The sequence below is a fragment of the Podarcis vaucheri genome, assembly GCF_965113315.1.
Source record: "Podarcis vaucheri genome assembly, chromosome: 5".
In the NCBI taxonomy this organism is placed as follows: Eukaryota; Metazoa; Chordata; class Lepidosauria; order Squamata; family Lacertidae; genus Podarcis; species Podarcis vaucheri.
In genome coordinates this window covers 50,401,392-50,428,380 of record NC_138763.1, presented here as the reverse complement: position 1 = coordinate 50,428,380, position 26,989 = coordinate 50,401,392, and the positions used below count along the sequence as shown (strand labels likewise).

Here is a 26,989-nt window from a genome sequence, read left to right as displayed (position 1 = left end):
GATAAATAGATCACTTAATAGTTATCAGAATAATTCAGTATGAAGGTTATTATATCAAATTCAACCATATTCCTGTCATTTGCAAAGCAATGCCAGCTATTTGGGTCTAATATTCTTGGACAATCCCCAATATGGCTCACATCTGTCTTTTGAACGGCTCTTAAGATATGCTATTTTAGCTGAAATCCATCAACTCATACAAATCTGAAAGCTTTTTATCCCCTTCACAGAGTTCATTGTTTTAAACATAGACAGATGTGGAATTACATTTGAAGACATTTTTTATCTTCTACCTTGCTGGCTCTGAGAAAGAGGTTTTTCTCTCCAGGCTAAGAATGAAAATTCCCTGTAGTTTTGCCAGTACAACAAGTCAACATAGAGCTGTCATGTTGCATTTATTAGGATTAGAATCACAACTGAACGTAGAACCACCAATCAGATCTTAAGGCTCCTATTATCCCAGACATAGCAGGTCCCAGAAGAACTTATTATCTACACATATGGGGAACTTGCAGGCTAAGTCACATTTAAGAGCACATAACTAATTAACTTTGATTAGCTTCATGAAGAGCTATGTGGGCATATCCATTCACTTCCATTATTATTATTATTATTATTATTATTATTATTATTATTAATCTGTTCATTTATTTTATGAGGCCATAAAGCGAAAGATGGGGGGAACATGATAGATTAGATGTTCAGAATTGTAAATGCCACAGCTACAAAATGTTTGTAAATGTGAACATTACCATCTTCAGGTTTCTCTAAGACCCAATCTCCCTCCACTAATTCCACAAGCGTCCTCATATCTGCCAGCCTCCATGCAATATTCCTTGTGCCCCTACAATCTGTCCTTTATAATAATAACAGCCAAAAGCCAAGAACCTTATGCAAGCTTTCATTGTGGATAGCAAATCAGTTTCTTTGCCACACTCCTCTAAATGTACTAAATTTATGATACAAAATGATAATTGCAGGGTATGGTTGGGAGTGAAAAGGTTAAGTCCCATATCCATAAGCATAAACACATTAATGGTGCGATCCTATACATGTCAACTCAGCATTAAGTTCAATGGGTTTTAGTCCCAGATAAATGTACAGGACTGCAGCATGAAACTTAAAAAAATACTGGACTGATGTGCAAAAGACTGGACAGGGACAATGTGTATTTTGATAAAGCTGCTTCATTTCTTTGGAATATTCTGAATGGATGGAGCCACAGAATTCAACCTGCTTTTGCTACCAATTCATTTTTTATGGCAAATCTAGTCCAGTGCTACAGAGTTATATTTTCACACATCTCTCAGATCACAAGTAGATTGCAAGATTCCAGATTACTGCTCAGGTCACAGCAGCCCCAGGGGAGCTCCACCCAGAGTAATCTGGAACTGCTAAAGGACTCAGATTGATTCTGAAATTGGTATGGATCATCCCAGGTAGACTCAAGCCCAATTTAGGGTGCTTAATCTGGCAAAGCCCTAATAAATTTACCACATCAAAAATGAATATGGAACTCTGGCTTTCTTTTAGGAAACAGATGTCATAGAACCATAGAAATGGAAGGGATCAAGACGGTCATCTAGTCCAACCGCCTGCAATGCAGGAATCTTTCACCAAACATTGGGCTTGAATCCACAACCCAGGAATTGTCTCATGTTCTACCAGCTGAGCTATCCCAGGAATAGGATATTCGTCCCTATAGGCGCCCACAGGGATGGGGCATGCAGTGGGGCCTCAGGCACCCTACAGCTGGGGGGGGAGACAGCGGGCGGACAGCATGGAGCCTGCGGGCACCAAGACGCATGCCTCATGCACACTGCAGGCCCTGCAATGACAAGTGCCACCCGCCATTTTGTCACCCCTCATCAGGGTGACAGCCAGGGTAGACTGCAAACCCCCCCGTACCCCCTTCTTTTGCCCCTGTGTGACCTGCTCTGGGAAAATCCCATATTGACCTGTATTTGCCCAATTCAGTTCCAGATCTAGGATTTGTCCAGAGCCAGTGCACAGCCCTAGAAGTCACCACGACCCATGCTTTCATCAGTTACCACCTCATAGTGGATGTTTTATCAGAAGCATCTACTTGCAATTAGGTTTGAGGTTTTACATATCCTGAAAGCAAAGTCACTGTGGATTAGATCCAGTAGTTTTCCCTTTTCATGAGCTGAACATTGCTTCCACAAAGGCAGTCTCACTTGGAACATGATTTAAGTGGGCCATCTCCAAGGGACTCAACCCTATAGGTATATCTTGTGATCATTGCTTTTAATTTCTTCCAAACTAGAGGGTTTACGCAAAAGTGTCCTTTTCAATGCAGCTATTTTGTCTAACCACTTAAATGTTTTCCACTGGGATCTTACTAATTTTTTTTTCACTTCAGTTTGGCTCCTTGTCATAAGAATAGGAAATTTATGCAATAATCTAACCTAAGTATAGCTCTGTATATTTTGGGGCTAGCCTGCTCCCATACACTATGACAAATTATGTGTAAAAACTGAAGCTGTTTGAGGGAAATTTATCCCTTGTCATCTTTAGCATAGCAATGTGTCAGAACTCATCAGAGTCTAGTATTTGCCTGAGTGAGAAATGGGAAACTGAAAGTTTTGCTTTGGGGGAAAGACTGGTATTAAATGTATATTACCATATGCAGGACTCTTGAATAGGCACTGCCATTTACTAAGCTAGACTTGTCTGACAACAGCTACTAATACTATTTGGCACAATGACAGGCAATGATTAGATGAGAAGATGTAAATCTAGGAGGAAGGTTGGATGCTAGGTACTAGCACATCCCTTTTATCTTATAAAAATACAGCATTAAGTCTAATAGAGATTTCTCGGTCTTTTAATCAAGGGAAGACACAAATGTAAAATTTAGGCATGCCAAAATGCAGTAATTGGACCAGAATCCAATTGCTAGCAATCAACAAGAATTATTTAGCATTAATCATTTATGTGCCATTTTTAGTGTCCAATGCTCTGCAATCATTAGCTCATTCATCCCAACAATTATCCCTTGTGGTAGGTAGTTATTATTCCCCACTTACAGATGGGAAACTGATACGGACAACCCAAAACCTACTCACCACTATACCTGTAGCTTACTGGACAAGATCTCATCCCCACTAGACTGGAGAAGAATTGCATGGACCTCTTCCAATCTGGTGGAAGATCCAAATCCATACTAGATCCTGGGAACAGGGGCAGCTTCACCTCTAGAAGGTAATCTCTTCTTAAAAGGGATTTGGAGGTCAGCAAGGAATTGACTTCTATGTTTTTGTAATGGACCAATGCCCACATTTACCCCCTAATCTTTCTGGAGTGGTTATCTCTAGCATGAATGCAAGAGCAGGTGTGAAGAGAGCCAGTTCTGATCTTCTTTGGAAGTCTTCTCCTAACCTGGTGTACTCCAGTTGTTTTGGACTACAATTCTCATCCCATCAGCCCCAGCCAGCATGGGCATGATGGAAGCCGTAGTCCAGGTTGGGGTCCAAAGGTGGACAAACTACCCCAGAAGGAGCATGACGTGTCCTGCACCAGAGTTGCTACCCCTTCCCTAACACCCCATACACATTTATATTGACCTCTTACTAATTGTGTGGTTTTAGTATCACTTCCCCTTGTCCTCTCCCTAGCTGGTTAGACCACTGAGACTGTCCAGTGATTACTTTCAGCTGATATCCTCACTAAAATGGAACTATCCAACACAATTCGTAGACATCATTGAGAAAGAACAAATCATAACAGCTAGCCACTTCAATGTCATTAAACACACAAAACAAAACTGAGAGGAAAGATTATTTTCATTTTAAAACCTTCCAATTTAAAACCACAAAAAATGAAAGAAGTTGCAAATAAGGGGTGACTGGGAACATTTCCTAATGGCGGAGGCCTGTTGAACTGCAGAATCACCTTCCCACAGAATTGGTTAAAATACAATTTCTTGAGTAATTTGAAACCAAAGTGGACAAAACACTTGAGAATCTACTAAGGGAAAAGAGACCTGCAGCCATAATAACAGGGACTGACGGTCCATGTCTATCACAGTCTTATTGTTCCACTTCGTTGCTTGCAGCATACAATATAATGCAATTTCAATGCTAGGATTATATTTACATTTGTAGCAAAAGGCCCAGGAGGCTTCTCTAATACTGATGCATAATGTGGATGGAAAACATTCATGCTATCACTTTAGTACAAAGATTACAAACCACAAAAATAGTTTGTTGTTTATTGCACAGACTTTGGGAAATCGTCAAAGGAAACTGGTTAACAACTAACCAGTTGATGAGGTTTTCAGTGCAGACCACCTATCAATGTGTGTAACTACCAATAACTCTGCTGGACAGTAACGAAAAAATAAGCTGCCCAATAGGTATCTGAGACACTCGTTCAACTGCATTTAATACAGCTATTGCAGCAGCAGTAGGTGTCCAAGCTGGGGATACAATGCAGGTCAAATGAAGTAGTGACAACATAGGAGTGGGGGGGGGGAACCACCGCAAATGTGCACAAAATACAATTTGTTGCTCTTATTAATATAACTTTTCTACTGGGAAAATTCTGATTCAGTTCTATCACAGAGATGTTTTCTTCCATAGCATCTCAAAAATAAATGAAAATACATATTCAGACCACTCTTTTGACCATCTGGTTGGTAGGCCCATGCAGATTTTTTCTTAAGTTGTGGGGGAGAGTTTTGGTTTCTCTTTGAGGAATGCTTACAAAAGTGTTATAGTACTGAAGAGACATTGGATAGTAAATTGTCTACTCTGGAAGTCTGAAGATTTCATCATTTTTTGTTCCTGCATTTAGTACATTTTCTTACCCCTTCTTCATTATTAGAGTCTCATAGACAGATTACCTAGAGTGGCCTTGTGTTCGACTTTGCAGAGGATACACCTTTATTTTGAAAGGCCATCAGAGGACAGTTGTCAGTTTGAAGGTGTCTTCTATTAGAAGGCTGTCCCATCCAAATCTGGTGAAATCTGGTTATCATAAGAAGAAGAAGCAGGATGTTGCCCATCAACAATTAGCACAATGGTGACATATTGAATTTCTGTTTAAATCATAGTTATCATTTCTGAATTTCTGTCTATAAATATGAATTTTAGGCAGATTTTATGCAAATTGCTACCCTCTTTGAGTGTCCTTTTTGGTGGTAACACAAATCTTCTTCTTTGGCAATTCATAGCTGGCCACCCTGGGACTACCTGGCATGTAGGACTAGGATAGTAAGGTAGGTATCCTGATAATGGGTTGATTTTGGATTGTCATGTTCCTGCAAAATTTCTTCAGGGACTCACAAAGTTCCTTCTAGTCCCAGGTAAGTGAACTCAACAACCTGTTGCCTTCAAAATATTGCACAAGAAATATTGCATTCATTAGCCCTGCTACAATTCATACTGTGAGTTTATAATTTTTCTGTACTGCAATTACCGGTATCTTTTAGCAGCGTAATTATCACAGCAATCTCATGTATCTGCTATTTGTAATATTGATGAATTGTTGTGTTTTACATCATTGTCTGTATGTATAGAATTCTACACCCAGCTCTACCTCTCTTTTAAATCAGAACCAGTGAAGGCGGTGAATGTCCTGTGTGAGTGCCTGGAGGCGGTTGAAGGATGGATGGCAGCTAACAGATTGAGGTTGAATCCTGACAAGACAGAACTACAGTTTTGGGGGGACAGGGGGTGGGTGGGGGTGGGGGACTCCCTGGTCCTGAATGGGGTAACTGTGCCCCTGAAAGACCAGGTGCGCAGCCTGGGAGTCATTTTGGACTCACAGCTGTCCATGGAGGCACAGGTCAATTCTGTGTCCAGGGCAGCTGTTTACCAGCTCCATCTGGTATGCAGGCTGAGACCCTATCTGCCCACATACTGTCTTGCCCGAGTGGTGCATGCTCTAGTTATCTCTCTCTTGGACTACTGCAATGCACTAATCCAAGCAATGCAAAGGGCTACCTTTGAAGGTGACCCGGAAACTACAACGAATCCAGAATGCAGCAGCTAGACTGGTGACTGGGAGCAGCCGCAGAGACCACATAACACCGGTCCTGAGAGATCTGCATTGGCTCCCAGTACGTTTCTGAGCACAATTCAAAGTGTTGGTGCTGACCTTTAAAGCCCTAAACAGCCTTGGTCCTGTCTCCACCCCCATCGTTCAGCCCGGAGACTGAGATCCAGCACCGAGGGGCTTCTGGCAGTTCCCTCATTGCGAGAAGTAAGGTTACAGGGAACCAGACAGAGGGCCTTCTTGGTAGTGGCGCCTGCCTTGTGGAACGCCCTCCCATCAGATGTCGAGGAAATAAGCAGCTATCCTATTTTTAAAAGACATCTGAAGGCAGCCCTGTTTAGGGAAGTTTTTAATATTTAATGCTGTATTGCTTTTAACACTCAATTGGGAGCTGCCCAGAGTGACTGGGGAAACTCAGCCAGATGGGTGGGGTATAAATATATTATTATTATTATTATTATTATTATTATTATTATTATTATTATTACACCCAACACCAAAAATGGATTTCAAAAAATCATGTAATATAAAATATTCTGCAATATACATAATAAATGGAAGCAGTAAAAATAATTATTGTAAGCTACATAATTAACATAAAGAACGACAGCCCATCAACCTCCAGATAACCAATGAAAAATGCATGCGTTGTTATTTTATTGGGAGATTATTTTGATATCACTGCGCCTTTTGTATTTTACGTCAGTTTGTATAACTGTTATTGGCCTTCCTTTGTCTCCTTTGCTTTTTTCCTGTTTGCCAGATATTTGTTTTCCCTACAGGCACACACACTCAAATTGTAGCTTAAGGCCAAGGTCTTCCAGAGAAAGATTATATGTCAGCGGCTACTGTGTTTCACAAGCTTTGGTTTGGGCACATAAAAGTTCCAGCTATTATTCTGACCGCAAGGGTGGCACCATGCAGAATTTTTCTTCTGGGGAAGGAGCTGGATAAGAGGCTGGATATGTAGCAGCGGGTGGTTGTGTGATGTGGTACTGCTCATTGAACAGCAAATAAGCCCTCAGGTCACAACAAAATTGTATTGTGTAGAGAGAGAGATACGGTGGAGCAGAAGGGGAGGCTTGGAAATCACTCAGCCTTGCAGAGAGCTTGTCAGGACAGGCTCATATTATTGCTGAGAGACTTGGTGGTGCCATTGCCACGACCCTGTGCAGCGCACATCCCTTTTTGACATGGAAGAATAATGCATATTGTCGTGGAGATGTCATTATGTTTTCTGAAACGGGTGTGCCCTGATGCAGCTGTGTGTAAGTGTAATACTGCTTGGGAAGCAGATGGAGGTATGGAAGTCCAAATCTACTTATGGAAGCATGGGAGACCATATCCATCCAGCTGCTCCTTATACTATTCTGCATAATACTGGTTCGGTTGACAAAGCTACATGTTCGCAACCCAATGGAAGGGAAAGACCGTAGCTCAGTCAAGGAAGGCCCATAAGTCAGCAGTAGAACATCTGCTTTGCATATGGAAGGTTCCAGGTTCAATCTCTAGGTAGGGCTAGGAGAGATTAATTGATTGATTGATTGATTGATTGATTGATTGATTGATTGTATTTAGTGTGTATCCCTCCTTTTCCTCCAAGGAGCTTAAGGTAGAGCACATGGTTCTCTATGTACCCCCCCTTTTTTTTTTTTAGATCCTCAACATGGTATTTTATTTTGTTCATATAAACTATGCCATAAACTCATATGGAATTTGTTCCAGCAGTTCTGGCTCCTTGCCGTTGTTTCTCACAAAGTGAGCTTCTCTTGGAGGAGCAGGCTAGCATTTTCATTCAAACCAAATTCCCTTTTCCTTTCCTTCATTTTTCTTTCTTTCATTTTCTTTCACACACCGCAAGAAGCTGTCTCTGCTCTTTGAGTGCTTAATATGCTCAATTCGCACACTGGTTCTCTTGGCCAGAATCTTGCCCTTAACCTTCTTGTTCACAATAATCCCCACAGCATGCTGGGTGATGTTGTATACCCTTCCTGTCTTGCCATGGTAACATTTGTAGGGCATGCCTTTCTGAATTGTGCCCATGACTTTTATGTCAACAATGTCACCCTTCTTATAGAAGTGCATGTTGGTGGCAAGAGGGACGACATCATGTTTGCAAAAGGGTCTTGAGAACATGTAACGTGTCCCCCTCCTCTTCCCCTTGGTGTTGGTCATCTTGATGGATTACTGTAAGATGGCGTCCGAGGCAGAAAAACCTCTATGACCCATTTTATTCTCACCTTGTGAGATAGGTCTGGCTGAAAAGTAGTAACTGGCCCTAAGTCACTCAGTGCCTGACACTCTAGAGAGTCACTGCCAGTCAGTGTACAGAGAACTGAGCTACATGGACCAGTCGTCTGATTCAGGGTTCATCCACACTTCCACTTGTCCCATGCCAAGAGGTTTTTCACTTGTACCACCAGGAAAACTCACTGAATTAGAACAAAAGTCAATCTACAGGAAACCAGAGGGAGATTTGTTCCGCTTTAGCAGTAAACTGGCAGATGTGATCTCAGAACCACTGGCAGTCATCTTTGAGAATTCCTGGAGAACAGGCAAAGTCCCGGCAGACTGGAGGAGGGCAAATGTTGTCCCTATTTTCAAAAAGGGGGAAAGAGAGGACCCAAATAATTATCGCCCAGTCAGTCTGACATCAATACCAGGGAAGATTCTGGAGCAGATCATTAAGCAAACAGTCTGTGAGCACCTAGAAAGGAATGCTGTGATCACCAATAGTCAGCATGGATTTCTGAAAAATAAGTCATGTCAGACTAACCTGATCTCGTTTTTTGACAGAATTACAAGCCTGGTAGATGAAGGGAACACAGTGGATGTAGCCTACCTTGATTTCAGCAAGGCATTCAACAAGGTGCCCCATGATCAGGGGCACCGACTTATAAAAAATATGGGGGAGGGGCCATACCGGGGTCCTGCCCCGGGAAGTTTTCTAAATTTTAGATGAAAATTAGTGAGTTTTAAGGTATTTCGGTGGAGCCGGAGTGATTGGGGAGGAGGGGGCTTGTTGCCGGATTCTTCAGCTGGGCCGGAGATCCGCTGCTGGGGGGTCCCTGGGCCGAGTTGTGAGCACGGCCTGCTGAAGGGAGATCCAGCCGATTGCGCGACGGGGACGGCCGGGGCTCTCCGGCTAGGGCGCGCGGCTGGCTGGCTGGCTGGCGAGGGAGCAGGTGGGGAGGAGGCAGGGGACGGCGGCAGCGCTCTGCTGGAGGGGCGCCCGAGATTATTGGGGGGCAGAGCCCCCCAAATGAATTTTTGAGTGGGCTCGGGCCCCCTCAGGCCCCATGGAATCGGCGCCTATGCCCATGATATTCTTATAAAGAAGCTGGTAAAATGCGGTCTTGACTATGCTACCACTCAGTGGATTTGTAACTGGCTCACTAACCGAACCCAAAGGGTGCTCATCAATGGTTTCTCTTCATCCTGAAGAAGAGTGACTAGTGGGGTGCCACAGGGTTCTGTTTTGGGCCCGGTCTTATTCAACATCTTTATCAACGACTTGGATGATGGACTCAAGGGCATCCTGATCAAATTTGCAGATGACACCAAACTGGGAGGGGTGGCTAACACCCCAGAGGACAGGATCACACTTCAAAACGACCTTGACAGATTAGAGAACTGGGCCAAAACAAACAAGATGAACTTTAACAGGGAGAAATGTAAAGTATTGCACTTGGGCAAAAAAAAAATGAGAGGCACAAATACAAGATGGGTGACACCTGGCTTGAGAGCAGTACATGTGAAAAGGATCTAGGAGTCTTGGTTGACCACAAACTTGACATGAGCCAACAGTGTGACGCGGCAGCTAAAAAAGCCAATGCTTTTTTATTGATGCTGGGCTGCATCAATAGGAGTATAGCATCTAGATCAAGGGAAGTAATAGTGCCGCTGTATTCTGCTCTGGTCAGACCTCACCTGGAGTACTGTGTCCAGTTCTGGGCACCACAGTTCAAGAAGGACACTGATAAACTGGAACGTGTCCAGAGGAGGGCAACCAAAATGGTCAAAGGCCTGGAAACGATGCCTTATGAGGAATGGCTAAGGGAGCTGGGCATGTTTAGCCTGGAGAAGAGGTTGTTAAGGGGTGATATGATAGCCATGTTCAAATATATAAAAGGATGTCATATAGAGGAGGGAGAAAGGTTGTTTTCTGCTGCTCCGGAGAAGCGGACACGGAGCAATGGATCCAAACTACAAGAAAGAAGATTCCACCTAAACATTAGGAAGAACTTCCTGACAGTAAGAGCTGTTTGACAGTGGAATTTGCTGCCAAGGAGTGTGGTGGAGTCTCCTACTTTGGAGGTCTTTAAGCAGAGGCTTGACAACCATATGTCAGGAGTGCTCTGATGGTGTTTCCTGCTTGGCAGGGAGTTGGACTCGATGGCCCTTGTGGTCTCTTCCAACTCTATGATTCTATGATTCTATTCTAAACAGTGGGTTTTCGCAGGAGAAAGTGGCGGGGCAAGTTGAAGCATGGGCAAGCCCTCAGCAGAAAGCAGTTTCCGGTGTTCCTGTATTCCAACTCATAGATTGGGTTGTGGAGTCACACATGCAGAACCCATCCCCAGTCAGTTAGGAATACATGTGACAGAGTTTCCTTCCTCAGCCGTACCTGAACTGAGGTGTTGTTTTTAAAGGAATATTTATGGACTGTAGCCCACGTACCCAATAATCTGTGAAATCTAGAATGGGGTTCATTAGTGGAGATTTAAACTGGTAAGCTCTGTTATTAGTACATAATGTTCCAAAGCAAACAGAGCAGAAGAAGAAGAGCACGTCTAAGCTATGTCTAATCAGCTCTCCACATAAACTTTACCTTTTTTTATCCTTGATGTGAACACCTTCCTACAGTGATCTACAGCAGCCCAGCACTGTGATAAACTATCATAAGCTTTACAGAATTTATAGACTCTTACATCTTCAAATAAACCACATTTTTTTTGTTGAAAAGGTAAAACTTGAGGTTGTATGTCACACATCCAAAAAAAAAAATGAGCCACTTGCTCCTGCCTAAATTATTTATCGGAAAAAGAAAAGTCAATTTCATTTCATGACGTCAGCAGAACACCAAGGGAAAGCTGCAAATTATGAATAGACTATTGATCTATATGTCAGAAATATGCTGGAAACGTAAGACTGATATCTGGCACACAGTTCACGTGGACTCTAAGCACAGGTCTTGACAGGGGAAAGTGCACAACTGTACAAAGGACGTCAAACATCTAACATGGAGACAGGCCTATAGTGTAGGGCACAGTTGGATAACATAATTGTTGTGCAGAAGAGTTGATGTTTCAATGGCAAAACAGGCTATACCAGGTTCAGACCCTACACATATTTCTCTATGGGGAGGAACCATGGGTGTAGCCAGGATTTTTGTTGGTGGGGCAGGCTTTTTTTGGGAGGAGAGGTTTTTTGAGGGGCAGAACCTCAGATTTGTATTGATTTTTATTGACTTGGAGGGCAGCTGCCCCCCCCCTTGGCTATGCCCATGGAAGGAAGCATGGTTAAGTGTACCTGATCTCAAATTCAATTCTAGGCATCTCCAGCTGAAATAATTAGGCACCACTGCTAGTCAGAGTAGACAATATGGAGATAGATGAACAAATAGCCCAACCTGTTGTAAAACAACTTCCTAAATATTCATAATTAGCAAATAAGGAAAAGATGTCTCCTTGAGTGATCCCAAAGAGATGTCAGCTAAACCAGGCTTCCTCAACCTCAGCCCTCCAGATGATCCCTAGCTAGCAGGACCAGTGGTCAGGGATGATGGGAACTGTTGTCTCAAAACATCTAGAGGGCCAAGGTTGAGGAAGCCTGAGCTAAAGTAACTACAAAGCACCCTTAATAGTCCACATCATCCATATCACTCAGCTATTCCCTTAAAAACAATGGGCAAACTATATCACAAGCTGTAGAGCTCATGGGATGCTGTTTTCTCTGTGGAACCATTTCAACTTAATGTCTTCATTAACTCCTTGATAGCTACTTTTGGATTTATAGTAGTCTTACTGTGCTAGAAATTCTGCTTCCTCATCAGCTCAGAAAATTAAAACTGAACAGGGTGGTCAACAATCACCATGAGGCAAACGTGCCATATGTACCGTAGCCTCAGTTTCCCAAGCATGTTACACCATGATCCATCTTGGGGAGGGGGACAACATTTGTGCACCCAGCCATTACCTTTCAACTTTTAGTTTTCCAACATCAGGAGCATCTATAGTTTTTAAATAGATAGCTAGGTAAATAGATAAATAATTATCTCCCCTGAGTGTCTATAGTTTTAAAATAGATACTTATTTCTATTTCCCCCTTTTTAATACTCTTCGTGTGTGTGTGTGTGTGTGTGTGTGTGTGTGTGTTGTTTTGAGGAATTGGAGTGCTGCTAGCCATCGTTTCTGCTCTCCAAAGCACTTCTCCTTCCTCCTTTCAAGACTAAATTCAAGTTTAAATCATTCCTCCTTCAATTCACTTCACTTCAATTAAGAAAGATGGCAGTGAGTCGTGAGGGAGCCTCACTCTTTACTCATGGAGGCCAGATCCAGCTTGTCTTCTCAGTGAAGGAGCAGCTAATAGGTTTTTAGACATTTGAGGAGGAACAGCAGTGTCCAGAGATTAGTAATCAGTAAGAAAACACTTTTTCTTTCTTTTTTGAACCAAACATTTCCTTTAATAATATGTTTAAATGGTTCAATAATCCATTTATTTATTTATTTTAGAGTTTTCCAAAATCACTTCTCTTGCACGTTTCCTGCTGATAATGCCATTCTGCTCTTCTCTAGCAGCTGTTTACAAGAGTTGCCTTTTTGTTGCTGGTCAGAATGACTCGTAATTAATTATATCTCTTCCATTTATCCTGCACTGCTAAGCATATATTGACTTGCTCCTTATGTTTTGACCCCATTAGTGCTTCTATTTCTTTTTCTGTGCAGCAGAGGCCAAATTTGGAAGTGCCATCAGGCCATCTCTTTGTCCTTCTATAACAGGCTTCCTCAACCTCGGCCCTCCAGATGTTTTGAGACTACAATTCCCAGCATCCCTGACCACTGGTCCTGCTAGCTAGGGATCATGGGAGTTGTAGGCCAAAAACATCTGGAGGACCAAGGTTGAGGAAGCCTGTTCTATAAGGTCATGAGCTCACTTAAGAGGGTGTAAAGTGCAAGAGGGGTGGCCTTTGAATAGAGTTACCAAACAGATAAAGCCTGCCGTGTTGTGCACACTCACACAGGAGTAAGCTCGTAGGAACATAGTGAAACATACCAGTCCACTTTCTCCAACCTAGTTCCCTCTAGACGTTGTTAGGATGCCCAACACTCATCAGCCCCAGCAAGCCTAACCAATGATATAGGATTGTAGGAGCTGCAACAGGAAACACCAGGAGTCATCATGTTGAGTAATGGTGTCATAAGCAAGCAAGTCTTGGATTCAGTTTTATGAGCAAAGGAAGCAAAATTTTGGCAGGCATCAGATCATAAGAGCCCTGCTGGACCAGATCAAAGACCTATCTAGTCCATAATTCTTTTCTCACAGTGGCCAACCAGATGCCTATGGGAAGTCCTCAAGGTAGCATACTGCCTCTGACAATTGTGGCAGAACATCACTATCATAGCTAGTAGCCACTGGGAGCTTTATTCTCCAGGTGTTATTTTTTTCATTGCTGCAGCAGACGTTTGCTCACCTGCCAGACCTCTTCTATCTGTAGAGTTTAAAAAGGCACCAGTATCGTGTTCTTTCTTAAGCAGAGCAGCCCCATCCTGAATATATATTATTCTCCTAATTTCCTATCTTCAAGTATCATTAAGGGCTGCTTCAACTCTTCTTTTAAACACTTCTGGCACCCTGTATCAGAACCCGCTGCATTTAATGGCTGCCAGAATTCCAATAAGTATGTGGCATAATCCAGACAGTGCCTTGGGGCTGAAATACACTTATCAGTAATGTTATTATTATATCTTATTACCTGCTTTTGGAAGCAGTCGCAGCCCATGTTTCTGCATTTCCTTTTCTCCAGGCCACTGAATAAGTTTCCTCTATAAATGTCACCATAATTAAATTTGACCCCCCAAACCCGCTCTTCTTAGCCTCTCCACCAACTGTATTTCGGAAGTAAAGATATGTGAAATGCCTGGTGACGGTGCTTAAGAAATGCGCTGCGGATCAGGCATGATAGAGGTGTATAGAATTAGACATGGTGTGGAGAAAGCAGATGGGGAGATGATTTTTTTCCACCCTCCCTCATAAGACTAACCATGATGGCCCTTTTCTGCCTCCACAGTAAGAGGTGGTTATGTCTCTGAATACCCAGTTGCTAGAAATAAAAAGTGAAGAGAAAGCTGTTGTCCTCAGGTTCTCCTTGTGGCCACTGTGAGAACAGGATTCTGGATTCTAGTTGTCTTAGTTCTTATGACAGCAGATGTACAAGATCCCAGCACATCTCATGGGATGAGGGTGAAAGATGGCTCTGTACCCTTTATGCTGACAATGAGAGACTTCACAGGCTAATGTTTCCCACATGCTGTGGAATTATGCCATTGTGGCTTCACTCTAGAGAGAAGCGCAAGATTCAAAGGACAATAAAGCTTGTTCCAGAATCTCAAGGGGGCTTAGGCTAGGGTTTTCCCCCCCCTCTCAAATAGCACATCCCTATGCTATTCTCAGAGTGGCATATCAATAGTCAATGTATGCTGCGTGTTTAGCCTTTATACAGATTCTTCCCCGTGTGGTGCTATTGACTGAAATTTGGTGTGTGCAGTGGTCAGATCTGATCCACAGAGGTATTTCAGTCCTTTTTCTTTACATGCGTCACTAAAGTGCACAGCAAATCAAACAGTGACAGAAAACCTAGTTTTCAAATTCTGTACAGTAACAGCAATAAAAATAATTCAGACATACGCAATAGCCTTTAATGGAGCATTAATATGTCATTGAAAACAGGTTATTTAATTACTTTGACAGAGAACCAGACCCTGATTCAAATTCTATATGAGCATCAAAAATCATGTCAATGTTTGCAATAGTCATATACTGTATCATTAAATAGCTAGTTTTCAATAGTATCCAGGAAGAAAGGTAGTATAGCATACAACCATATAAAGTCTAATTCTAGGTAGGAATAGCCTCAGCAAACAGGACCCAAACTACCCCTCTTATTTTTTTAGTACCAAAAACAGCCTCAGAGAGCTGTGAGTTTAAGTGGGAAATGGTGGAGGAAAGGGGCTGTCTCTTATCATGCTTCTGCTCAAAACATGCCTTTCTCCCCCCCCCTCCCCCCCGGCACTTTTCTATTCATAAAAGGAAAAATAAGCTGAGAAAGATGATAAAAACCGTCAAAGAGATCTCCTCTGATTTAGGGATAGGGAGAAATTTGATTCAATTCACAAATTAAAAGTAAACCTTCATAATTTGCTCCTTTCAAATCAATACACAAATTAAAACCAGCCATTCTTTAAAATTCACACTTCTCCTAATTTTGCTATGCAGTCCTTCCTTCTGCCAAGAAATTTGTACAAAAATGCATACATGAAAGGGTGAAGTGTGGATAGAAATTAATGTATTAGTGAACATTGCATACAAAAATTCATTATACTAGAGCAGCAGTGAGGAAACTTTTCGGCCTGCATGGCCAGATCTCCTACCATGCCATGGGCCAACTCTGGCAGGTAGGCAAGACCACCCACCTGCCAATCACCTGATATAATGGTATCATGTGATTGGCAGGTGGGTTGTCCTACCTGTCAAAGTTGGCCTGTGTCGGGGTAGGGATGGGGGAAGGTAGCAGCCAAGCAGGATTGAATACACTGTCCATCAGCTCATGTATGGGAAGTTCAGTCCAACCTTCAGGTATAGCGTAGATGGGCTTGGTTTGAGGAAATATCTTTGCATACCACCGAAACTTGTGGGAAATGGCCTCCTGCGAGCCAGAGGTTCTCATGCCTACACTAGAAGAAACTGTTTTGCAAAACTGTGTATCAGGCAAAATTGCATACAAAAATATACACAGTAAGAAAAGATGACACTAAGATGCCTTTTTTTTCAAGAGGATTATTTTATTCAGTTTTATTTTTAAAGAACTTCTGGTTCTTCATTTGTTCACTATATATAAACAATATTCACTTCATCCAATCTAATATAAAACCAAACATTGCCACTTTCTATAAACATCTTCAACCCCAATCCAATTTCATTTTTTTCTTTTTCACACAAAAAGTCTATGAGATGTTAACAATGACTTTTCTCTAATTAAGCTAGCCAATTTTGCTATCTCTGCTAAGTCTGTTAGTTTTAACAGTCAATCTTCCCTTGTTGGTAATAATGGGTCCTTCCAAGAAGAGGGTTTTTGTTGTTGTTGTTGTTGTTGTTGTTGTTGTTGTTGTTGTTGTTGTTGTTGTTTTTAAAAAAGTAACCTAATGTGGAGAAGTTTAAAGTAAGATTGGAAAAATGAGAAACTGAAAGGAACCAAATGGTCAGATTTTCCCCATCGCTACTCTGCTCAAACTCACAGCTTCCTGAGCTTGCTTTTGGTTTTTAAAGGATACATATTGCTGCATGATTTATCCAGTTCAGGCTAACTCAGTAGCTAATTTGCAAAGCACCAGCCTCTCCTGACAAAGGAAGTCAACATCTGTGCCATATAAGGATCTTTTCCTGTGAGACGCAAGCAAGATAAGACATGGGGAATTAATAAAGGCCCTTAAAATGCACAAACACAGATCGTATCTCTGATGAATTATGTTGTGAAATCCTCTTCCAAGTTCTCCGTCTCTCTCAGGGTGAGTTGGCAGGTGCCCCTCTCTTGCCTCTCACAGAGATGTGTGAACACCCACACACATACAAGCACACATATGCGCAGAAAGAAGCCGCAGGGAGGCTAGAGCTTGCTCTTGCTTGCGGCATTCCCTTTCCCACCCCCCTCTCACAAGGGCGTCAGAAACGGTAGCACAGATTGCTTAAGTGAGAAGGTGTTCTGTTGCTCATAACTCTGCTATATCTGAGAGGTGTCTGGAGGCACAGGAGCACGTTCGATGCTCCGTTGTTTGGCAGAATGCTTACCGTTGAAGAATTCACTCTCTAGCCTGCTCATTGTACGTCAATCAACAAAGCCAACCTCAGGGGTACCCAGGAGCTAAAAAGCTGCCTTTGCAAATATATAGACGCAAGCAGAGAGAGTTTGCAATACTGAAAACAAATGGAGGTTAAAAAAAAATAAAAATATGGTATGGCGTGTACACTTGATGGGACCGATTCGTATGGTCTGCCCCCGCCACTTAATGGATCCAAATGGTTTCCAAAGAGTGGTACGGGATGCTTTATCCCATTTTGTTGGCCTTTTAGCTGATTCCCTGGTGGCCTGCTGGAATGTGGAGTTAACCAGGGCTATTGACTGTTTGGCTCTGAAGCGCCCTCTCCGATTGCATGGAGCCCGGACAGCCCCGTGGTTTTCCATGGATCTGAGGGCAACGAAACAATCATTGAGACAGCTAGACCGCCGGTGGCGGATAACTCATTCCGAATCTGACCAGACACAGGTTAGAGCTCAACGTCGAGCCTACCAAGTGGCGATAGCGACGGCGAAGAAGACTTTCTTCGCCGCCTCTATTGCATCTGCAGAAAACAGCAGCAGGAGACTTTTTCAGGTGGTTCACAATTTAGCGGAACCACCTGAAACATCGGGGCCCAGTACGGGCCACATGATCTCCTGCAATGATTTTGCAAAGTTTTTTGCAGATAAAATCGCTCAGATTCGAGAAGAAGTAGACTCCACCGTGGGAGCAGGGCCAGGGCGGGAGAGTGCTAGAGTCCTGTCTAGTCAAGTTGTGTGGGATCAATTCCAATCTGTTACCTCTGAGGATGTGGACAGGCTGCTTAGACGAGTGAAGCCAACCACCTGTCTCTTTGATCCTTGCCCATCCTGGCTTATGAAAGCTAGCTGGGAAGGACTGGGCGATGGGCTTCGTGGGGTGGTGAATGCTTACCTCCGTGAGGGAGCCTTCCCAGACCCGCTGAAAGAGGCGGTGATTAAACCGCTTCTTAAAAAACCATCTTTAGATGCAGCCACGATGGCCAATTATCGCCCAGTCTCAAATCTTCCATTCTTGGGCAAGGTGATTGAGCGAGTGGTTGCTGCACAACTCCAGGCATACCTGGAAGAAGCGGACCATTTGGATCCCTTCCAGTCGGTATTCAGGCCTAATCATGGGACTGAAACTGTCTCGGTTGCACTGGTTGATGATCTCCGGCGGGCTAGGGACAAAGGTGAGAGCTGTTTCCTAGTTCTGCTGGATCTCTCAGCGGCATTTGATACAATCGACCATAACACCCTTCTGGACCGTCTTGAGGGGCTGGGAGCTGGGGGCACTGTCATACAGTGGTTCCGCTCCTTCCTCCTGGGCCGTGGTTCAGAAAGTGGTGGGGGGGATGAGTGTTCAGACCCCTGGGCTCTCACTTGTGGGGTGCCTCAGGGTTCTGTCCTCTCCCCCATGCTTTTCAACATTTACATGCAGCCACAGGGAGAGGTCATCAGGAGGTTTGAGCTGGGTGTTCATCAGTATGTGGATGATACCCAGCTCTACCTCTCTTTTAAATCAGAACCAGTGAAGGCGGTGAAGGTCCTGTGTGAGTGTCTGGAGGCGGTTGGAGGACGGATGGCGGCTAACAGATTGAGGTTGAATCCTGACAAGACAGAAGTAATGTTTTTGGGGTACAGGAGGTGGGCAGGTGTGAAGGATTCCCTGGTCCTGAATGGGGTAACTGTGCCCCTGAAGGACCAGGTGCGCAGCCTGGGAGTCATTTTGGACTCACAGCTGTCCATGGAGGCACAGGTCAAATCTGTATCCAGGGCAGCTGTCTACCAGCTCCACCTGTTACGCAGGCTAAGACCCTACCTGCCCGCGGACTGTCTTGCCAGAGTGGTGCATGCTCTAGTTAAGGGGTGATATGATAGCCATGTTCAAATATATAAAAGGATGTCACATAGAGGAGGGAGAAAGGTTGTTTTCTGCTGCTCCAGAGAAGCGGACACGGAGCAATGGATCCAAACTACAAGAAAGAAGATTCCACCTAAACATTAGGAAGAACTTCCTGACAGTAAGAGCTGTTCGACAGTGGAATTTGCTGCCAAGGAGTGTGGTGGAGTCTCCTACTTTGGAGGTCTTTAAGCAGAGGCTTGACAACCATATGTCAGGAGTGCTCTGATGGTGTTTCCTGCTTGGCAGGGGGTTGGACTCGATGGCCCTTGTGGTCTCTTCCAACTCTATGATTCTATGATTCTATGATTCTATGATTCTAGTTATCTCCCACTTGGGCTACTGCAACGCGCTCTACGTGGGGCTACCTTTGAAGGTGACCCAGAAACTGCAATTAATCCAGAATGCGGCAGCTAGACTGGTGACTGGGAGTGGCCGCTGAGACCATATAACACCGGTCTTGAAAGACCTACACTGGCTCCCAGTACGTTTCTGAGCACAATTCAAAGTGTTGGTGCTGACCTTTAAAGCCCTAAATGGCCTCGGTCCAGTATATCTGAAGGAGTGTCTCCTCCCCCATCGTTCTGCCCAGACACTGAGGTCCAGCTCCGAGGGCCTTCTGGCGGTTCCCTCACTGCGAGAGGCCAAATTACAGGGAACCAGGCAGAGGGCCTTCTCGGTAGTGGCGCCCGCCCTATGGAACGCCCTCCAATCAGATGTCAAAGCGATAAACAACTACCTGACATTCAGAAGACATCTGAAGGCAGCCCTGTTCAGGGAAGTTTTAAATATGTGACATTTTAGTGTATTTTTCATCTTTGTTGGAAGCCGCCCAGAGTGGCTGGGGAAACCCAGCCAGATGGGTGGGGTACAAATAATAAATTATTAATAATAATAATAATAATAATAATAATAATAATAATAATAATATTATTTTCAGGTGATATAGTAACTTGCCATCAATATCTTGGCTAGCTTGCCGGTGAATTGTACAGTTTACGGTATCTATTTCAGTGAATATGAAATATAGCAACCAGGTGGTCACCTTTCACAGTGTGTTTATTTTAATGCTAAATGTACTTGAACTAATGCTGTATTTATTTGCTTAACTGATAAGTCACTGGAATGGCATCTGCATCCGGGATGGAGGGATCAATCAGGAAACCTGTCAGCTTTCCTATTCTCGTCATATCAAAGTCTGGTTGGCGACATTATTGTTGCGATAAAGCCGGCTGAAAGCTGCTAAGCGATTCTGACTGATCAGTGTTGCAGAATGAAGTACACACTGTTCTTGTGAATGATTTTTTAATGCTTCCAGTCTTCCACAAAAAGGGGTGAAGAAACTGCTGGTGAAAGTTCCTGCATTTCTGAGAATCCAGCCCCATTGATTGTGAAAGCAAGGTTCCACCAATTTTAATTTTTAAAAAATAGTACTAGTGGCTGGTAGTAGAAGGCAAAACTTCCACATATACTGCATGACATGTGCAGCAGGTAGGAATACCTGGGAGTTGAGCCAGTGGTACCTTTCAACAGCTCAGGAAGGTGGAAGCAAAAAAGGAAGATCTGGAAGAAATTTCCATTCTACTCCTGATAGACAAGAACCATGGACAACCTCTGTACATGGTGAATGCTTGAAACAAGTAGGTTGTTGTGTGATATAAAGAGGGACCATTGTACCTGGTAAACTGAATATTTAAAACAAAATTTAAAAATTCCTTCCAGTAGCACCGTAGAGACCAACTAAGTTTGCTATTGGTATGAGCTTCTGTGTGCATGCACACTTCTTCAGTGTGTATCTGAAGGAATTTTTATATTTTGTTTTGACTACAGCAGACCAACACGGCTACCTACCTGTGACTGGATATTTAAAGAGACAGGCATTTTATTCTCAGTCCTTGGCTGGATCTAGATGCATCAAAGAAGTGATTCAGTTAAACGTGTTGTAAACTCATACAGGGAAATCTGGTAGGGAAATATGGTATGGAATATGGTGTCACAGTGTTATATCACATATGCAACACACAAAATGCTTTTTCTTTACCAGTCTAGCTGAGTCCCTTCAATCTGTTTTGGTTGATCACATTGCAGTGCACTTGGCCAAGAAAATCAGGAATAGTCTGATGACTTTTGCCCAGCCCAGCTCGCCTAAAATAGCCTCTTCTCTAAGCACCAAGGGTCACTCATATTCAGAAATGTCCCACCAAGCCTAATGGGAGCAAATGGGTCCTCCCATGCAGAGTCTCCAGTCTACTAGGCCGAATCCCATGGAAAGTGACTTTGAACCCTTACAGCTGCCACATATTGCACCTCAACCCCGAAGCAATTTTGGCCGCCTCCTTGAGGAGCAGGGAAACTGTTACATTTAAATTAAACTGAAATAAGAATTTGGGAATATTGTTAATCTGGATCCTGGTGAGCCTAGCCACATAAAAAAGGTATACTGGTTCCAGAGAATGCTAGGGATTTCATCAAAATTAAATTGTGGCCTCTCGTTTCATCTCATTAGGGCACAGGTGAGGAATCTTGGTAAAGGGACACGGGTGGCACTGTGGGTTAAACCACAGAGCCTAGGACTTGCCGATCAGAAGGTCAGCAGTTTGAATCCCTGTGACATAGTGAGCTCCCGTTGCTCAGTCCCTGCTCCTGCCAACCTAGCAGTTCGAAAGCACGTCAAAGTGCAAGTAGATAAATAGGTACCTCTCCGGCGGGAAGGTAAACGGCATTTCCGTGCGCTGCTCTGGTTCGCCAGAAGCGGCTTAGTCATGCTGGCCACATGACCCGGAAGCTGTATGCCGGCTCCCTCAGCCAATAAAGCGAGATGAGCGCTGCAACCCCAGAGTTGGCCACAACTGGACCTAATGGTCAGGGGTCCCTTTACCTTTACCTTTAAGGAACCTTGAATCTAGGGAGCAAATGCAGCCCTACTTGCCTCTCCATCTGGTACTCAGAATTGTCCCCAGACCACACCCTTCCCTTGCCCTATGTCACACCCTGAGAGCAGACCCTCCAAGTCCTGGATTTAAAGAAGCCGCCCCAGTTCCTGATTTGATCGCAGAATGACCCACTTTTCATTGGGACATCCCTATTTTTATCGAAGAAATTTTTGGAGTGTATGTGAGTGTGTTTCCCCTTACTTGCCTGGCTGGAAGATGGAGAGGGGTGTGTGATTGTGTGTAGTAATTAACCTACTGTACAAGGGTAAAGCTTATATATTTGTTACTCCACCCCTTTTTGCCTCTGGCTCCACCCCTACTGGCATGTGGTCCTTGGAAGGCTACCCAGAAGGAAAAATAGCCCTTAGATAATACCAGCATGCATTGTAAGGTCAAGCACCTTGGAAATTACTGCTTGAGTAGCAAGATGGTGTTTACCATCTTTACTGAAGCAAAGTTCTTAACCCGAGGTACTATTTCTGGGTTAGCGGAGTCTGTAACCTGAAGCGTCTGTAACCCAAGGTACCACTGTAACACATATCAAAGGTGTCTGGATCAAGGAGCCATTTTGTCACCTGTCTTAGACAATAGATTAAAGATAGATTGTTTGAAGATTGTTTGAACAATGATCTCAATTTTCCACCTCTTAGACCTTCATGCATCACACAGTATTCTGACAGCCTGACATTTTCCTTGCAGTACGGTACTCTGTGTTCCCCCCTCTGGTTCCATGTTGTTCAAAATGGCACTCAAAAGGAACATGCAGTACTTAAAGGCTGCATTCAGTCTCTACCTGTTTAGACAGGTAAACTAATAATCTTAAAATGAAAGCTTGGGGGACGAAATAGCTGAGGTGACAAAGCAGAACTGGCACAGAGGGATAAGAATGATCTCCGAGCAGGGATAGAACGGCTCTCCGTTTTCTCATGCCACTGAGACAAAAATGTGCTCTTATTTATCGTCATTAAAATGCCATTAGACCTGAAGCTCTGTTTATTTTTGCTAGGCAAGTCTTTCTCACGGACAATCTAGTAATATTTATACAGCAAAAAGCAAAGTCCAGCTAGTTATGCTTGTTTGCAGATTACATATGCTCAGTTACCTGGTACAGTTCAGCTGGCAAGCCTTTTCAGTGAAATGTTAGTCCTAAATCAGCTCCAGTCATTTTGTTATGCTGCGGCTCAATATGCGTGAAACTGTCTGCAAGAGAAATCCTGACTTCCTCTGGCTTGAATTGCGGAACTGGATCTTGCCCCTTTGCTCATTCATGCTAAGGCCAAACCATCCATTAATCCACATGCTGCTGGGCTGAAATGTTTGTGTGTGACTGTATCTTTTTACATCCTCACCATCCCTGCTTCCCTGTGCTCTTTGTCCTACCATTGCAAAAGAAACACCAAAAATATAACAATGAGTAGAATGACTGTGTTAGGAAACTCACCATAAGTCTCATTGAACATGAGCTAGAGCTCCTCTAGGTGCCCAGGTACTCCATTGTGGTGAAGTTGACAAATAGATTGTTCTTCTTTAACACCATTGCATCTGTGCAGAGGCATTAGGTGAGCTGTTTCAGGTGTTTGAAGGTCTCCATGGAGGCAATATTATTGATTGATTGATTGATTGATTGATTGATTGATTGATTGCTTTCATATCCCACTTTTTCTCCAAGAATCTCCCGAGAGTTACATGATTCTCCCCCTTCTCATTTGATCTTCACAACCACCCTGTTGAGGGGTAGTGACTCATCCAAGGTTACCCAGTGAACTTCATGGCTGAATAGGGATTTGAACCCTGATCTTGCAGGTCCCAGTACAACACTCTAACCTCTACACCACACTAGATCTCAATTCCCCAGGGACAACCCACAGTGGTATATTTCCAAGACACTTTGTAGGTAAAATTGTTTGTATTTGTTCCACCTTGGACAGCTGTGTTGTCTCCTCTGACTTGTGTTGTTTGTTTTTTTAAACCCTCAGTGGAGTCAACATTATTAAAGCATTATTGGCTTGGCAACTCTTGAAAATTCATTTTGGGAGCATTTGTGTCTGTCTTGCCCGAGATGCATTTCAGTCCGGTTTCCAATCTGCTCATGATACTGAAATTGTCATGATCACCTTGGTGGAAGACCTTCACTTAGAATTCCACAGGGGGAGTGTATCCCTCTTGATTCTGCCAGATCTGTTGGCAGTGTTTGATACCACTGAGTACAATATCCATCTGGATAATCTCTCAGGGTTGAACTTTGGCGGGACTACTTCACGGTAGTTCTGGTCCTCCATGAGAGGACATTTCCAGGTGAAGGTTCTAGGGGACTTTGGTTCATATCCATGGCTTCTGGGTTCCTCAGGTTTCTATTCTGCCCCTCCCCATGCTTTTAACATCTGTATAAAACTGCTGAGAGAGGTTGTCCAGAATTTTGGAGTACTGCAGTCTCTCTCCCTTTCTAACCATACCAAGGAGGCTGTAAATGTCCTAGACTAGTGCTTGATTTCAGTAAGGGATTGGATGAGGGCTAACAAACTGAAACTAAATCCAAGTGTTCAGTTTCAAAGCTTACATGGTGTTAAAGGGGGCAGGGCCACCCAGAGGGGATTAGAGGAGATACTCTTGTACCAGGCCTAGAGCAAGTAGGGGGCTCAGATTCATGGCTGTCTTTCTTATTTTTTTAGTAAGTCATTAGAGCCAACTTTAGAAGACATCTGGAGGCAGTCCTGTATAGGGAAGCTTTTTAAATTTTAATGTTTTGTTAGATTTTTATATGTGCTGGAAGCCACTCAGAGAGGTCGGGCAACTATTTCATCTGGTTTCTAGCTTTGTCATGAAACTGAAAGTGATATGATCACTTTGGTGGTAGACCAATCAAGAACAACTGCACAGGCTGTCTATGCATTTCTGAGTGCAATTCAGAGAGCTAGTTTTACTCTAAAATGGCTTCCAGTCACTTTACCTGGACTGACTTCCTCCATATAAACGCTGCCCAAGAACCAAGATAGTCCACAGAGGTCCATCTTTCTGTTGCTTCAGGAATTTGCAACAACCCATAAGGACATTTTCTTTGTCAGCCCATCACCTCTGGAAGTGCTTTCCTCTTCTACTCAGGGCAGAAAAAAAAACTTTTCTTTTTATTCAGGCCTTTGAACCTTCCTAGATATTTTGGCTGCTGCAAGTTTTGTTATTGTTTGTTGATATTATTGAACTGTTTTCAATGTGCACCACTCAAACCTCCTTCGGGAGGATGAGTAGGATGCAAATGATTTTAAATAAATAAGTAATCACTAAATAAATTTCCTGCAGAGAAAGATGGAAGGCAAAATCAATCCTCCTTCACTCCTGTCGACAATCACCAAAAACAGGGCTTAAAACTCCTTTGGGATATTTCACAAGCTAGTTTTCACACAATATCCCCCACCCGCTGCATTTTCCAGAGATGTTTTCCCCATTACGAAAGTATATACACTGTCTGAACAAACTAGGGACTGTGGGCTTGGTGATCAATTAGTTTTCTAAGTTGAGCTCCATTAGAAAAATAACAATTTGAAGACTTGTTTCTTAAGACACTGTCAGGCACTGGCCTCTGCAATATTGAATGCTTTTAGTTTCTTTCCATCAGTCAATGGCAGCTGAAAATGCTTGGCAAATTGCATTGACGTAAAATTGGCAGTTCCCTCTGCCTGCTTGCTTGCGGACAGAACACAGACACAGTTGCCCTGGGTGCATATAAACTGAGGCTGGATCATAGACTCACAGAACTGTAGAGTTGGAAGAGACCCCAAGAGTCATCTAGTCCAGCAATCACAACTAAGGCATCCATGACAGATGGCCATCAAACTTCAGATGTTCAGATAGCTTCTTTCTGCCCATCCAGAGTAACGTGCAAGGGGGACTTCAATTCACCCACATCTCCTCCTAGGTGAAATGGGTGAGTTCCATCTATCTGTAGTACCCAGGCATCTCACCACAAGGTGACACTCTCCACTTTCAGCTGAAGCCATGGCATCATTTCCTCGACATGCCCACTGTGATCCATCTGGGTAGATTGCAAGTATGATGCTTTTAAAATATATATATTTCTATCCAAATATTTCTACCCAGGAGGACAAAGCTATTACTCCCCAAACCATCCATAATGCAGAATGGCTCCAGATATCAGCGCATCTGCAACTGTGTTGTTTTCTCCTCTGTGTGCTATTATTTTTAGCATATGATGAGCATAGGGGATTGATCCAGCTCTCTGCCAGCCTGGCAATGGATGTAGATGCCATGGCAGATGAGGCTTAAGCCTTCAGGACCTATATTGTTGCAGTAAGAAAGGTAGTGGCTCACATTGCAATCCTAATGCACATCTACCCCAAAACAAACCTCACTGAATTCACTAGTACTCCCAAGTTAGTGGGTTGTGGCGGATGCAGTTATCTGATCACCCATTGACCACATCACTGCTGCTTAGCAGGAAGTATGGGAGGGTGGGCAAGGCGATGTTGAGCTTGGCACAGTGCAAATGCATCAGCAGAGCCAATCCATAATTACCAGCTGCCCATTTGAACTGTGCTGACCTCACCCTGGCCTATCTGCGTGCACACAGACACACGCAGAGACACACCAGCTCCTGGAAAGCAGCAGCAATGCAGGCAATGGCAGGTCAGCTAAGTGCCATTGGCTCGGCAATTGCTACTGCTCCCAGGTGAAAGTGCATATAGGACTGCACCCTTACACTTTCATTTGTCTCATGGTTCCGTAATCACTTGCTTTACATTTTTTGCCTTCATGTAGCCTATTAGCCTTCAGTTGCTCACCTTGCTTGATATATATTTTTCAGTAGACAACTAGAAGCACACCATGCATTACTGATATATTTTCCCCAAAAGTTAATAGTTTTGCCTGACTGCCTACTTTACTTATTTATTAAATGTATTTATTTATTAAATGTCTATCCCACCCTTCTTCTCAAAAAGAGCCCTTTAATGCTACAGTTCACTAATATGACAGTATTTTTTTAAACTTAGCACAGGTATTAGATTGTAAATACAGAGTAGACAGTAGCATCAGATCACCCTGGCA

The 26,989-nt window shown here is 43.4% G+C and overlaps 1 pseudogene across 1 annotated transcript; it reads right to left on the bottom strand.

The window, feature by feature from the left end:
- Positions 1-7,664: 7,664 nt before the first annotated feature.
- LOC309532798 (large ribosomal subunit protein eL21 pseudogene) lies at positions 7,665-8,230 on the bottom strand (annotated as a pseudogene). The gene has a single exon. The product of its transcript is annotated as a large ribosomal subunit protein eL21 pseudogene (transcript).
- Between the last annotated feature and the right edge of the window lie 18,759 nt (positions 8,231-26,989).